Raw genomic sequence first — 13,380 nt, 5'->3', positions numbered from 1 at the left:
ACTGTAGTTGTTCAGTTAATAACACGGTTGTTAAGTGAATGTGGCTTTCCCACTGACTTTGCTCGTCAGAAGGACACAAAAGGGGATCATGCTGCGACCGTCGTAAATATGAACCAGTAGCCAAACATCTTTATTTTGATCGCGTGGAGATGCTGCAAGAATTATAAATGTGAAAAACAGTCATGAGTGCCTTTTTTTCCTGTGCTGTTGTAATTTCGGTCACTAAATGAAAGGTTGTAAGTCGAGGACTACCTGTGCATTTAATTTTTTTTTTTAAAAAAATTATGTTGCTTGTTTGGTGATAGGTGATCCTTGACTTACGGTCAGAATTGAGCCCAACATTTCTGTTGCTAAGTAAGACAGTTTGGTGAGTTTTACCCCATTTTGCAACCTTTCTTGCCACAGTTGTTAAGAGAATCAACTACAGTCGTTAAGTTAGTAACGCGGTTATTAAGTGAATCCGGCTTCCCCCCCATTGACTTTGCTTCGCAGAAGGTCGCAAAAGCGGATCACGTGAACCTGGGACATTGCAACCGTCTTAAGTACATGCCAGTTGCCAAGCGTTTGAATTTTGATCACGTGAAAAATGGGGAGGCTGCAATGGTCGTAAGTGTGACAAACAATCGTAAGACATTTTTTTTTCAGTGTGGTTACAACTTTTTCAGTAAATGAATGATTGTAAGTCAAGGACTATCTGCAGTAGGTGGACCGCCTCTGGGCTCCAAGCGGTGGACGTTAAGATTCTGATGACCATCAAAACAGATCCAGTGTATCTGAAATTTGCTCAAACCTCTTAGCAATGAAATACATTAGGAAAGCCACCTTCAGAAGACGTTTAGGGAATAGAATAGAATAGTGGTATTAATATTATTAATACCACTTTACAAGGCCTTGGTAAGGCCACACTTGGAATACGGCATCCAGTTTTGGTCACCACGATGTAAAAAAGATGTTGAGACTCTAGAAAAAGTACAGAGAAGAGCAACAAAGATGATTAGGGGACTGGAGGCTAAAACGTATAAGGAATTGGGTATGTCTAGTTTAATGAAGAGAAGGACAAAGGGGGACATGATAGCAGTGTTCCAGTATCTCAGGGGCTGCCCCAAAGAAGAGGGAGTCAAGCTATTCTCCAAACCACCAGAAGGCAGGACAAGAAGCAACGGGTGGAAACTAATCAAGGAGAGAAGCAACCTGGAACTAAGGAGAAACTTCCTGACAGTGAGAACAATTAACCAGTGGAACCACCTGCCTCCCGAAGCGGTGAATGCTCCAACACTGGAAGTTTTGAAGAAGAGACTGGGCAGCCATTTGTCCGAAATGGTATAGGGCTTCCTGCCTGAGCAGGGGGTTGGACTAGATGACCTCCAAGGTCCCTTCCAACTTTATTGTTATTATTATTAGAGCTGGAAGGGACCTTGGAGGTCTTCTACTCCAGCCCCCCACTCGAGCAGAAGAACCTATACTATTTCAGACAGGTGATTGTCTAGTCTCTTCTTAAAAACCTCCAGTGATGGAGCACTCACGATTTCTGGTGGCAAGGTGTTCCACGGGTTGATTGTCCTCACTGTCAAGAAGTTTCTCCTTAATTCTAGGTTGCTTCTCTCTTTTGTCAGTTTCCAACCATTGTTTCTCGTCCTGCCCTCTGGTGTTTTAGAGAATAACTTGACCCGCTCTGGCAGCCCCTCAAATATTGGAAAACTGCTATCATGTCTCCCCTATTTCTTCTTTTCTTTAGATTAGCCAAACCCGAGTCCCTCAGTTGTTCTTCCTACGTTTTAGTCTTCAGACCTTGGATCATATCAATTGCTCTTTTCTGAACTTTTTCCAAGGTCTCAGAATCTTTATTTGTAGTATGGTGATCAAAAGTGGTTGCAGTATTTCAGGTGTGGTCTCACTAGGGTTTTATAAAGAGCAGTTGGTGCAAACATCTCATTGAAAATTCACTTCTTACGCTCGCATTTAGACTATTTCCCTTTGAACTGTGGGTCAGGGAGTGACAAGCAGGGGAAAGATTCCACCAGGATTATCGCAGGCATGGAGAAAAGATTATTATCTTTTATATTATCTATTATCTATTATAGTATCAAGGGAAAATGGGAATCTTTCCATGCTTGCCGATTAACTGCTGGAATCCTCCCAGGGATGATCCTAATGCAGTTCACAAGAGAAAAGGCAAAAAGCGCAGTTTGTTGTTGTTGTTGTTAGTTGCGAAGTCGTATCCGACCCATCGCGACCCCATGGACAATGTTCCTCCAGGACTTCCTGTCCTCTACCATCTTCTGGAGTCCATTGAAGCTCACACCTCCTGCTTCAGGGACTCCATCCAGCCCCCTCATTCTCTGTCGTCTCCTTCTTCTCTTGCCCTCCATCTTTCCCAGCATTAGGCCCTTCTCCAGTGAGTCCTTCCTTCTCATTAGGTGGCCAAAGCGCAGTTTAGATACCGAATAAAGATGGAGCCTTGTTGTTTATTATCTGATGTTAGAGCTTTTGTGCAAAAAACACCTGAAAAACCCAATATGTGAAGGGAAAGTCACATGATTGGTATCAATAAAAAGATACATTTATAATGATTGGTGTGGCACCCTTCTCGTTGCTGTATAATCACATTTTGCAGAAAGGTTATAGAGCAGATATGTCAAACACAAAGCCCGGGGGCCGGATGCGGCCCGCGAAGTGGTTTCATGTGGCCTGCAAAGCCATCCTGGAAACAGTGAGGGAATGGCCCCCGCTGCCTTGGCCCTGGCCCAGGCTGGCCAGGAGCCAATGTACAATTTTGTGGTGGCCATCTATGCTGAAACACATTCAGTCTTAGCTCCACAAGGCCGTCTCGAAACAGCAAGGAACCAGTCCTTGCCGCGTCGGCCCCGCCCCCTGGGTGCATGCTGGGGAGGTGTCACCCTTTGTGAGGAATGAAGAAATGGAAGTGGCCAGCAAATGGCCCTCGCCTACTTCACACATATCTGGCTTGATGGGCGATGCCCTGGTCCCACCCCCTTCTGTCAGAGACCCTCAGATCTGTCCCACTCCTGCCCAGGCCCCCATAGGCACCCTTGACGCGAATGATGTAGAGATGACCACGCCCACCCAGTAGGCCACACCCACTCCATCCACGCCCACCCAGTAGGCCGCACCCACCTGGACCCCCGAAGGCAACCGCAATGCTGATGCGGCCCTCAATGAAATTGAGTTTGACTTTCAGTTCCCAGGCCTTCTCCTTGTAGACCAGTGTGATTGTACAAGCTCACTGCATCCTTGGCAAGTCCTGCGGCTTTGCATTCTTTCCAGCCTTTCCCTCTTTTGTTTTCAACCTCTCCACTTCACCAGACGCAAAGCGCCAGCTGAAGGATCGGAACAAAACCGCTTCTCGGAAACCATTAGGCTCCAGAACCATAAGCCTCAAGTCACCTTGATGCTAATGCAACCGTTTTGAAGCTGCCTCGACAATTAGGTTGGCCGAGATCCCCCTGGCAGGTGATAGCATCCCAGCAACAGCAGCTGCCTTGTCAAGCAAACATATTGCAGCACTGACCGGCATTTTTTAAAAAAAAAAAATAGAAAGAGAACTGGGAAAAAAAAGTAGAAGAGTGTGAAATTTCTCAACCTGATATCCAAAAGGATCAAGAGGTTTGTTTGCCGCTAGGAACATCTGGAATTAAAAGGGGGGATAATACTTATTTCTCCAAAGCGCCCGAAGGCAGGACAAGAAGCAACGGATGGAAACTAATCAAAGAGAGAAGCAACCTGGAACTAAGGAGGAATTTCCTGACAGTGAGGACAATTAATCGGTGGAATGACTTACCTCCAGAAGGGGTGAATGCTCCAACACTGGAGGTTTTGAAGAAGAGACTGGACAGCCATTTGTCTGAAATGGTATAGGGCAGTGGTGGCGAACCCATGGCATGGGTGCCAGAGACGGCACTCAGAGCCCTCTCTGTGGGCACATGCACCATTGCCTCAGCCCCGCCTCCCCCCACGGCCCCCTCCTCAACAGCAGCACCCCCAGAGTAGAGTCACCCACGAGCATGGCCTGCACAGACCAGTGCAGCCAAGGACACGGCAGTCGGGCAGCAGGGACATGACACTGTCGCGCGCAGTTGATGCTGCGGGGCGCAGGAGGAAGGCGTGGGTGCCATAGCACTGCTGGGCCACCTGGGTGATCTGCGGCAGGCCATAGAGGCGGTGGATGGCCCTGCGGGTGGGGACGGAGCTGGGACAAAGGGGGAAGGGGCGGGAGGCGGAGTAGGGGTTGGCAGAGGTGGTGGGGAGGGCCCGGTTTTTGGGCACTCAGTCTCTAAAAGGTTCGCCATCACTGATATAGGGTTTCCTGCCTGAGCAGGGGGCTGGACTAGATGACCTCAAAGGTCCCTTCCAACTGTGTCATTCTATTCTATTCTATTCTATTCTATTCTATTCTATTCTATTCTAATTATTCTATTCTATTCTATTCATAACAATAATAACAACAAATTGGAAGGGACTTTGGAGGTCATCTAGCCCAACCCCCTGGTCAGGGAGGAAACCCTATATCATTTGAGACAAATAGCTGTCCAGTCTCTTCTTAAAAACTTCCAGTGTTGGAGCATTCACAGCTTCTGGAGGCAGGTTGTTCCACTGTCCTCACTGTCAGAAAGTTTCCCCTTAGTTCTAAGTTGCTTCTCTCCTTGATTAGTTTCCAGCCGTTGCTTCTGCTCCTGCCTTCAGGCGCTTTGGAAAATAGCTTGACCCCCCCTCTTCTTTGGGGCAGCCCCTGAAATACTGGAAGACTGCTATCATGTCCCCCCTTGTCCTTCTCTTCGTTAAACGAGACACACCCAATTCCAGCAACCGTTCCTTATATGCTTTAGCCTCCGGTCCCCTGATCATCTTTGTTGCTAGCAACTCAACAACCCATGGCTGCTGGGTCTCAAGGTTTGCCTCCATCTTCAAAGATTCATAATATGAGAAACAAGCTTAATTTCTGATAGAAGACAATATTTATCGCTCAGGGTTGAAACGAGGGGTCTTCAGGCTCCCTGAACTTGGTTATTTGCTTGCAGACGTTTCATTACCCAGCTAAGGAACATCATCAGTGCTAGAAGGGAGTGAGGTTTGCGGAGAGGAAGAGGAGGGGGAGACGGAGGACAGCGACTGTGGGGTCCTTGGTCCTTTCTGAGCTTGGCGGTTTTCTCGCACATGTTTCATTACCAAACTAGGTAACATCATCTCTACTAGGAGGGGATGCAGTTTGTGAAGAGGAGGAGGAGGAGGAGGAGGAGGAGGAGGAGGAGGAGGAGGAGGAGGAGGAGGAGGAGGAGGAAAACTAAGATCCTTGATGCTCTCTGAGTTTGGTGGTTTCCTTGCAGGCTTTTCATGACCTAACTAGGTAACATCATCAGCGCTAGAAGGAAGGAAGGAGGAGGAGGAGGAGGAGGAGGATTGTGAAGTTCTTGGTGCTCTCTGAACTTGGCAGTTTTCTTGCAGTTATTTCATGACCCAACTAGGTAACATCATCAGGGCTAGAAGGGAGAAGGAGGAGGAGGAGGAGGAGGAGGAGGAGGAGGAGGAGGAGGAGAGGAGGAGGAGGAGGGGAGGAGGAGGAGGAGGAGGAGGAGGAGGAGGAGGATTGTGAAGTTCTTGGTGCTCTCTGAACTTGGCAGTTTTCTTGCAGTTATTTCATTACCAAACCAGGTAACATCATCAGCGCAGGTTATTGTTCCAATCAAGCAGGAAACAATACCACAATCAAGGAACTACCAACTCAGACCAAGAATCCAACAGTAAACCACAGCCTAATCAAGGAATCGCCAAGATCGTTCCCACCGACGTCGACAGGCCAAGCCACTGGTATATAAACAGAGATCAAACCTGACTCCCTTCTACACTGAGGCCGTTACCAAGATGGGTCCCGAAACATCTGCAAGAGAACAACCAAGCTCGGCGAGCACCAAGGACCCCGACGCTTAATTTTATACATACTTTAATTTTAAAATAAATGGCCCGTCACATCACACAACGAAGCCGTGTCGATTTTCCACGCACGTCTTCCGACGAGGACTCCGACACCAAGCACGATGTTCTTTTATGCGCCGTAATAAATTTGGTGGCCAGGCCTGCTGTGAAATCGACCTGATGGGGCCATCTTTAAAGAGTTAGAGAAGAGGTAACTCTTTCTATAATTCACCGCTTTCAATAGTATGTTTGACATTATTGTCGGGGAAAATTATGTTAACCATGGATTACTGTTACAATCAAAGTGTGTAGTGAGAAGTCAAGAGGCTTAGTAGTAAATTTTCAAAGCCAAACGCCGAGATTTAGCTGTTTTGACTCCCATTAGCGTCAGGAGGACTCGGCCTGCTAAATCCTCCCATGTAGCTTTGAAAACTGACCTTCGTATGCTGATGGAATCCAATTTTTCCAACTACCGCCCTCCTTTTAAGAAGTTCCAGATGACCAAACCAGGCCAGCAAAAAAACCATTTCAGCGCATTATGGCTCTTTGGAGGCATCTGAAAGTTATTTTAATTCTTCTGTGCTCAGAACCACTTCCAGCATTTTAGCATTTTTGGGAACGGTGCATTGGGACGGCGGATTTTATTGCGGAGATGCAGTGAAGGAGAGCACGCGGAAAAGCCGGAAAGACACACACATAAAGCTAGCAGTCAAGTTTTCACATCTGCATAAATAGCCCTGAATTTATTATTTGCTATATCTTAGGCTGGGCTGTTCCCAGGCAAAGAACTGCTTCATCCTGAAGCTTTCCAAAGATAGAAGAGAATAACCATGTTGGAAGGGACCTTGGAGGTCTTCTAGTCCAACCCCCTGCTCAGGCAGGAAACCCAGACAAATGGTTGTACAGTCTCTTCTTAATAACTTCCAGTGTTGGAGCATTCACAACTTCTAGAGGCAGGTTGTTCCACTGATTAATTGTTCTAACTGTCAGGAAATTTCTCCTTAGTTCTAGGTTACTTCTGTCCTTGATGAGTTTTCATCTGTTGCTTCTTGTCCTGCCTTCAGGTGCTTTGGAGAACGGCTTGACTCCCTCTTCTTTGGGGCAGCCGCTGAGATACTGGAACACTGCTATCATGTCCTCCCTCATCCTTCTCTTCATTAAACTGGACATACCCAATTCCAGCAACTGTTTTCTTTATATGTCCCCTGATCATCTTTGCTGCTCTTCTCTGCACTGTTTCTAGAGTCTCAACATTCCACTCCTGTTATTCTGCCAGATGCTGGGTAATTATTATTATTTGCATTTCCTTGGCCATTTAACCTCCTGTCTTCACAAAAAGAGCAACAGTTGCTTCTTGAGGTAAGAAAGTCAGTTTTTTCTTTCCCACGTAAAACACAGATGCCAACTGTCTAGGGCAGCGGTAGGCCACCTTGGCTCTTTTATGACTCGTGGACTTCAACTCCCAGAATTCCTGAGCCAGCCATGCTGAGGGGAAAGGGAGAGGTTTCCAAGCTGGCTCAGGAATTTTGGGAGTTGAAGTCCACGAGTCATAAAGCGGCCTAGGGCTAGGCCAGGGGTAGGCAACCTTGGCTGTCTTCATGACTCGTGGACTTCAACTCCCAGAATTCCTGAGCCGGCCATACTGAGGGGAAATGGAGAGATTTCCAAGCTGAGCCATGCTGGCTCAGGAATACTGGGAGTTGAAGTCCACGAGTCATAAAAGAGCCAAGGTTCCCCACCCCTGGCCTATGGCGATTCTCAGTTATCCAGGTCATGGTTGTCCCAAAGGTGCTTTTTTTCAAGAGGCCAACTGGACTTTCTTGTTTTTCCTTTGAAGACCTTTCCCTTCTCATCCAAGGAGCTTCCTCAGCTCTGACTGGATGGTGGGGAATGGAAGGATTTATACTCCTTACAGACAGCTGGTCATTTGCCTTCTTTTAAGAGTGGGGGTGTCAAACTGCCGGCAAGGGGGAAAAAGTCGCGCAACATCACTAGTTTGACATCTCTGTTTTAGAGAGTTGTTGAGGCCACTTGGAGGTTGATCTGTGTCCTCAGGGTCACCTGAGTGGTGCAAATGGGTGTGGAGCCTTCTTGGCTGCAGGAAGGATTTATACTCCTTGTAGAGAGCTGGTCATTTGCATTCTTTTACAGAGTTGTTGAGACCACTTGGAGTTTTGTCTGTGTCCTCAGGGTCACCTGAGTGATGCAAATGGGTGTGGAGCCCTCTTGGCTGCAGGAAGGATTTATACTCCTTGTAGAGAGCTGGTCATTTGCATTCTTTTACAGAGTCATTGAGGCCACCTGGAGTTTTGTCTGTGTCCTCAGGGTCACCTGAGTGGTGCAAATGGGTGTGGAGCTCTCTTGGCTGCAGGAAGGATTTATACTCCTTGTAGAGAGCTGGTCATTTGCATTCTTTTACAGAGTCGCTGAGGCCACTTGGAATTTTGTCTGTGTCCTCAGGGTCACCTGAGTGGTGCAAATGGGTGTGGAGCCCTCTTGGCTGCAGGAAGGATTTATACTCCTTGTAGAGAGCTGGTCATTTGCCTTCTTTTATAGAGTTGTTGAGGCCACTTGGAGTTTTGTCTGTGTCCTCAGGGTCACCTGAGTGGTGCAAATGGGTGTGGAGCCTTCTTGGCTGCAGGAAGGATTTATACCCCTTGTAGAGAGGTGGTCATTTGCCTTCTTTTATAGAGTAGTTGAGGCCACTTGGAGTTTTGTCTGTGTCCTCAGGGTCACCTGAGTGGTGCAAATGGGTGTGGAGCCTTCTTGGCTGCAGGAAGGATTTATACTCCTTGTAGAGAGCTGGTCATTTGCATTCTTTTACAAAGTCGTTGAGGCCACTTGGAGTTTTGTCTGTGTCCTCAGGGTCACCTGAGTGGTGCAAATGGGCGTGGAGCCTTCTTGACTGCAGGATGTTTTCTGTCCTGTTCCTGCAGTCTGCAATGTTTTCTGGAAATCCGTTCGGACTCCTGCACCATTCGAAGGGTGTTCCTCCCAAAGTGCATCACTAATTGTTCTAACTGTCAGAAAATTTTTCCTCAGTGTCAAGAAGCAACAGTGAGAACTGGACACAGAACCACTGATTGGTTCAAAATTGGAAAAGGAGTCCGGCAAGGCTGTATACTGTCGCCCTGCCTATTTAACTTATATGCAGAGCATATCATGAGAAAGTTGGAATTAAGATTGCCGGGAGAAATATCAACAACCTAAGATATGCAGATGATACCACTCTAATGGCAGAAAGTGAAGAAGAACTAAAGAAAGAGCCTCTTGATGCGGGTGAAGAAGGAGAGTGCAAAAGTTGGCTTGAAACTCAACATTAAGAAAACCAAAATCATGGCATCTGGCCCTCTCAATTCCTGGCAAATAGATGGCGAAGAAATAGATGGCGGAGGTAGTGACAGATTTTATTTTTCTGGGCTCCAAGATCACCTCAGATGGGGACTGCAGCCAAGAAATTAAAACACGCTTGCACCTGGGGAGGAAAGCTATGGCAAATCTAGACAGCATACTAAAAAGCAGAGAAATCACCCTGCCAACAAAAGTGCGTATAGTCCAGGCCATGGTTTTCCCAGTTGCAATGGACGGCTGTGAAAGTTGGACCATAAGAAAGGCTGAGCGCCAAAGAATGGAGGCCTTTGAACTCTGGTGCTGGAGAAGACTCCTGAAAGTCCCTTGGACTGCAAGGCGATCAAACCGGTCAGTCCTAGAAGAGATCAACCCCGACTGCTCTTTAGAAAGCCAGATCCTGAAGTTGAAACTCAAATACTTTGGCCACCTAATGAGAAGAAAGGACTCCCTGGAGAAGGGCCTAATGCTGGGAAAGATTGAGGGTAATAGAAGAAGGGGATGACAGAGAATGAGATGGCTGGATGGAGTCACTGAAGCAGTAGGTGTGAACTTAAATGGACTCCAGAAGATGGTAGAGGACAGGAAGGCCTGGAGGAACGTTGTCCATGGGGTCGCGATGGGTCGGACACGACTTTGCAATTAACAACAACAACAAGGAAGTGGTACTAATATTTCACGGTACTAATACTCTTCAGAAGAAGCCTCCAAATTCAATTCCGGGCTGGGTGGTGGAATCTTCTAGAAAGACCGTCCTTCAGCCCTGATTTCTTTCCTCTCGTTTAGACCGTTTTTTCCTGCCTGCCCCAAAATCTTTTTTTTTTATTGAAAAATTACAGTATACACCCCAAAACCCACCCACCCTAAACCCCCCTTCTCCCTCCCCCACTTCCCAGAGGTGAGTACACGGTTACAAATATAATAATCAAACTCTAACTAACATTAACCAACTATATAAATAAGCAAGTCCATAATGCGCTTTAACTCCCCTTTAACATAGGTATAAACAAATTAAAAATAGACATAATAATATAAACAAGTCAATATTATTAAACATCTGCCCCAAAATCTTGTACAGGCAGTCCTCAACTTACAACAGTCCATTTAGTGACTGTCTGAAGTTACAACGGCCATGGAAAAAGTGACCGAGGGCCGTTTTCCACACTTACCTCCCCGTGGTCACGGGATCAAAATTCAGGCGCTTGGCATGTACTTATGACGGTTGCAGTGTCGGGGGAGGGGGGTGTCATGTGATCACCTTTTGCTGCCTTCTGACGCGCAAAAGTCAACGGGGAAGCCAGAGTCACTTCACGCCAGTGCGACTAACTTAACATCTGCAGTGATTCAGTTAAGAACGGTGGCAAGCAAGGCCGCAAAATGGACCCAGTTAAAAATGGACCCAGTTAAAAAAATGGTTCCCTTGACAACAGAGGTTTTGGGCCCAATTGCGGTCGTACGTTGAGCACTACAATATGTCAAATTCCCCTGCCGTACGGGTTATTACGGAAGGAGATTTGCTATTTTTTTTTTTTAACGGAATGGAAGGTGACACGCTCGGAAAGCCGGTGGCAAGAGTTTCACGATCCATCACGCACTCCTGCCTCCAAGATCTCCGAGGAGAGACCGGGGAGAAAAGAAAGATCTGCCACCGTCAGCTTACCAGGAAACCGTAGAAGAAAGTCGGCGGGTTATGTCCTGTTTATTGGTTTTAACAAAATCTATACTGATATCATTAGATTTCCTACAGTCCGAGGGCAGCTGTAATTAATGGCTTTCTCCCCTTGCCTTTAATGCACTCGTTTGTCAATGCAAAAGGAGCCCGGCGCTCAATCAATTTTGATGTATTTAGTAAGCAATTTGTCAAAGAACTTACTGCAGACCAGTTAATATATTAATTCTGGCCATCAGTCTCCTCCTGGTTTCTCCAGGCTTTCTCAATAAATCTATTGGGGGGGGGACAGAAATGTTTGCAAACTGAAGGTGCCTTCGTGTCCCCCACCTGCCCATGACAGAGGCAGGAAACAAGCAAGCAAAACAGAATCTAGAACAGGGGTTGTCTAGGTCTAGTTTAATGAAGAGAAGGACGAGGGGGGACAGGATAGCAGTCTTCCGATATCTCAGGGGCTGCCCCAAAGAAGAGGGAGTCAAGCTATTCTCCAAAGCGCCTGAAGGCAGGACAAGAAGCAACAGATGGAAACTGATCAAGGAGAGAAGCAACCTGGAACTAAGGAGAAACTTCCTGACAATGAGAACAATCAACCAGTGGAACAACCTGCCTCCAGAAGCAGTAAATGCTCCAACACTGGAAGTTTTTAAGAAGAAACTGGACAGCCATTTGTCCGAAATGGTATAGGGTAGGGGTAGGCAACCTCGGCTCTTTTATGACTCATAGACTTCAACTCCCAGAATTCCTGAGTCATAAAATTCTGGGAGTTGAAGTCCATGAGTCATAAAAGAGCCGAGGTTACCTACCCCTGGTATAGGGTTTCCTGCCTGAGCAGGGGGTTGGACTAGATGACCTCCAAGGTCCCTTCCAACTCTATTATTATTATTATTATTATTATTATTATTATTATTATTATTATTATTATTACCACCTTTCTGGGGCAGGCACTTTTATACATGCATGCGCACACAGTCAAATGTGACTGCGAGCACATGCACTCAAATGGGGCTGTGAGCACGTGCACTCTGTAAATACAGCTAGCGCCGGCGTGAAGCTTCTAGCTTGGCTAGCGCCGGTGCAAGGCAGCCAGCCACTTACGTGGCCCGGTGGGCAAGAGGCCACGGCCCAGTAGGTTGGGGACTTCTGATCTAGTACATTGTTTAACGTCGTTGGCCTTTCATGCACTGTTGGGGGGAGTAGAGGAAGTCCTTGTCTTACGACCGTTCTTCAGCAACTGCTGGAAGTTGCCTACTGGAACTGGAAATAGTGGCTTAGACCTGGTCCTCGCATTTACAACCACTGCAGCCTCTCGTCATGTGATTAAAATTCAGCGTGTCTGGCAACCGGCCTGTATTTACGATGGCTGCAGTATCCCGGGGTCATACGATCGCCATTTGCGACCTTCCCACAAGCTGGTTTCCGTCAAGAAAAAGTCAATGGGAGAAGCTGGATTTGCTTAACGACCGCAAGATTTGCTCTCTTTAGTGATTCACTTAACAACCATGGAAAAAATGGTTGTAAAATCAATCGCAACTCACTTAAAAACTGCCTCACGTGGCAAATGGAAATTCTGGTTGCAAATTTTGGATATTAAGTCGAGGACTCCCCGTAGAGGCAATTCTCAGCTCATAACAGTTCATTTAGTGACCATTGAAAGTTACAACAGCATTGGAAAAAGTGACTTACGGCCGTTTTTCACACTTATGACAGTTGTGGCATCCCCACGATCACGTGATCAAAATTCAGACGCTTGGGAGATGGTTTATATTTACGACGGTCGCAGGGTCCCGCGGTCACGTGATCCCTCTTTTGAGGAAAGTCAATGGGGAAACCAGATTCACTTAACAACTGTATTACTAGTTTATCGCCTGCAGTGATTCACTTAACAACCGTGGCAGGAAAGGTTGTAAAATGGGGCAAAGCTCACTTCACAAGTGTTTCACTTAGCAACATAAATTTTGGGCTCAACTGTGGTCGTAAGTCGAGCACTGCCTGTCTAACTATTTCTTCCATATCCAATTCAGGTTGCTGGCTTTGTCCTCTCAGCAACCTCTGCAGTGGGGGAAAAGGGGAGGCCAGCGGCAAAATGTACATCTTGCTATTGCAATGCAAACCCCATCCCTTTTGTGCGTGCACCACAACATCACAAACAAGTCTGTAAGCAGAGAGCAGGTTTTATTTATTTTGACACAGTCTTGGTTTGCTATAATGGCAACACAGCCTTGTTTTTCTAGTACAGTGAATTTCGGTGACTTGGAGATGTGTGGACTTCAACCCAGAATTCCCCCAGCCAGCCATGGCTGGCTGGGGAATTCTGGGAGTTGAAGTCCTCACATCTTCAAGTGGGTGAAATTGAGAAACATTGCTCTAGTCCAGGGGTAGGCAACCTTGGCTCTTTTATGACTCGTGGACTTCAACTCCCAGAATTCCTGAGCCGG

General features: G+C 46.8%; 1 protein-coding gene across 1 annotated transcript in view; it reads right to left on the bottom strand.

Annotated features, from left to right (window-relative positions):
* BCAS3 (BCAS3 microtubule associated cell migration factor) overlaps window positions 1-13,380 on the bottom strand; it is a 504,849-nt gene that overhangs the window by 326,286 nt on the left and 165,183 nt on the right. The gene's annotated exons all lie outside the window — the stretch shown is intronic.

Source organism: Crotalus tigris, unplaced genomic scaffold, assembly GCF_016545835.1.
Source record: "Crotalus tigris isolate CLP2741 ecotype Arizona unplaced genomic scaffold, ASM1654583v1 scf7180000023712.884563, whole genome shotgun sequence".
Taxonomy (NCBI): domain Eukaryota; kingdom Metazoa; phylum Chordata; class Lepidosauria; order Squamata; family Viperidae; genus Crotalus; species Crotalus tigris.
The sequence above is the reverse complement of the archived record's forward strand: the minus strand, read 5'-3'. Positions and strand labels throughout refer to the sequence as shown.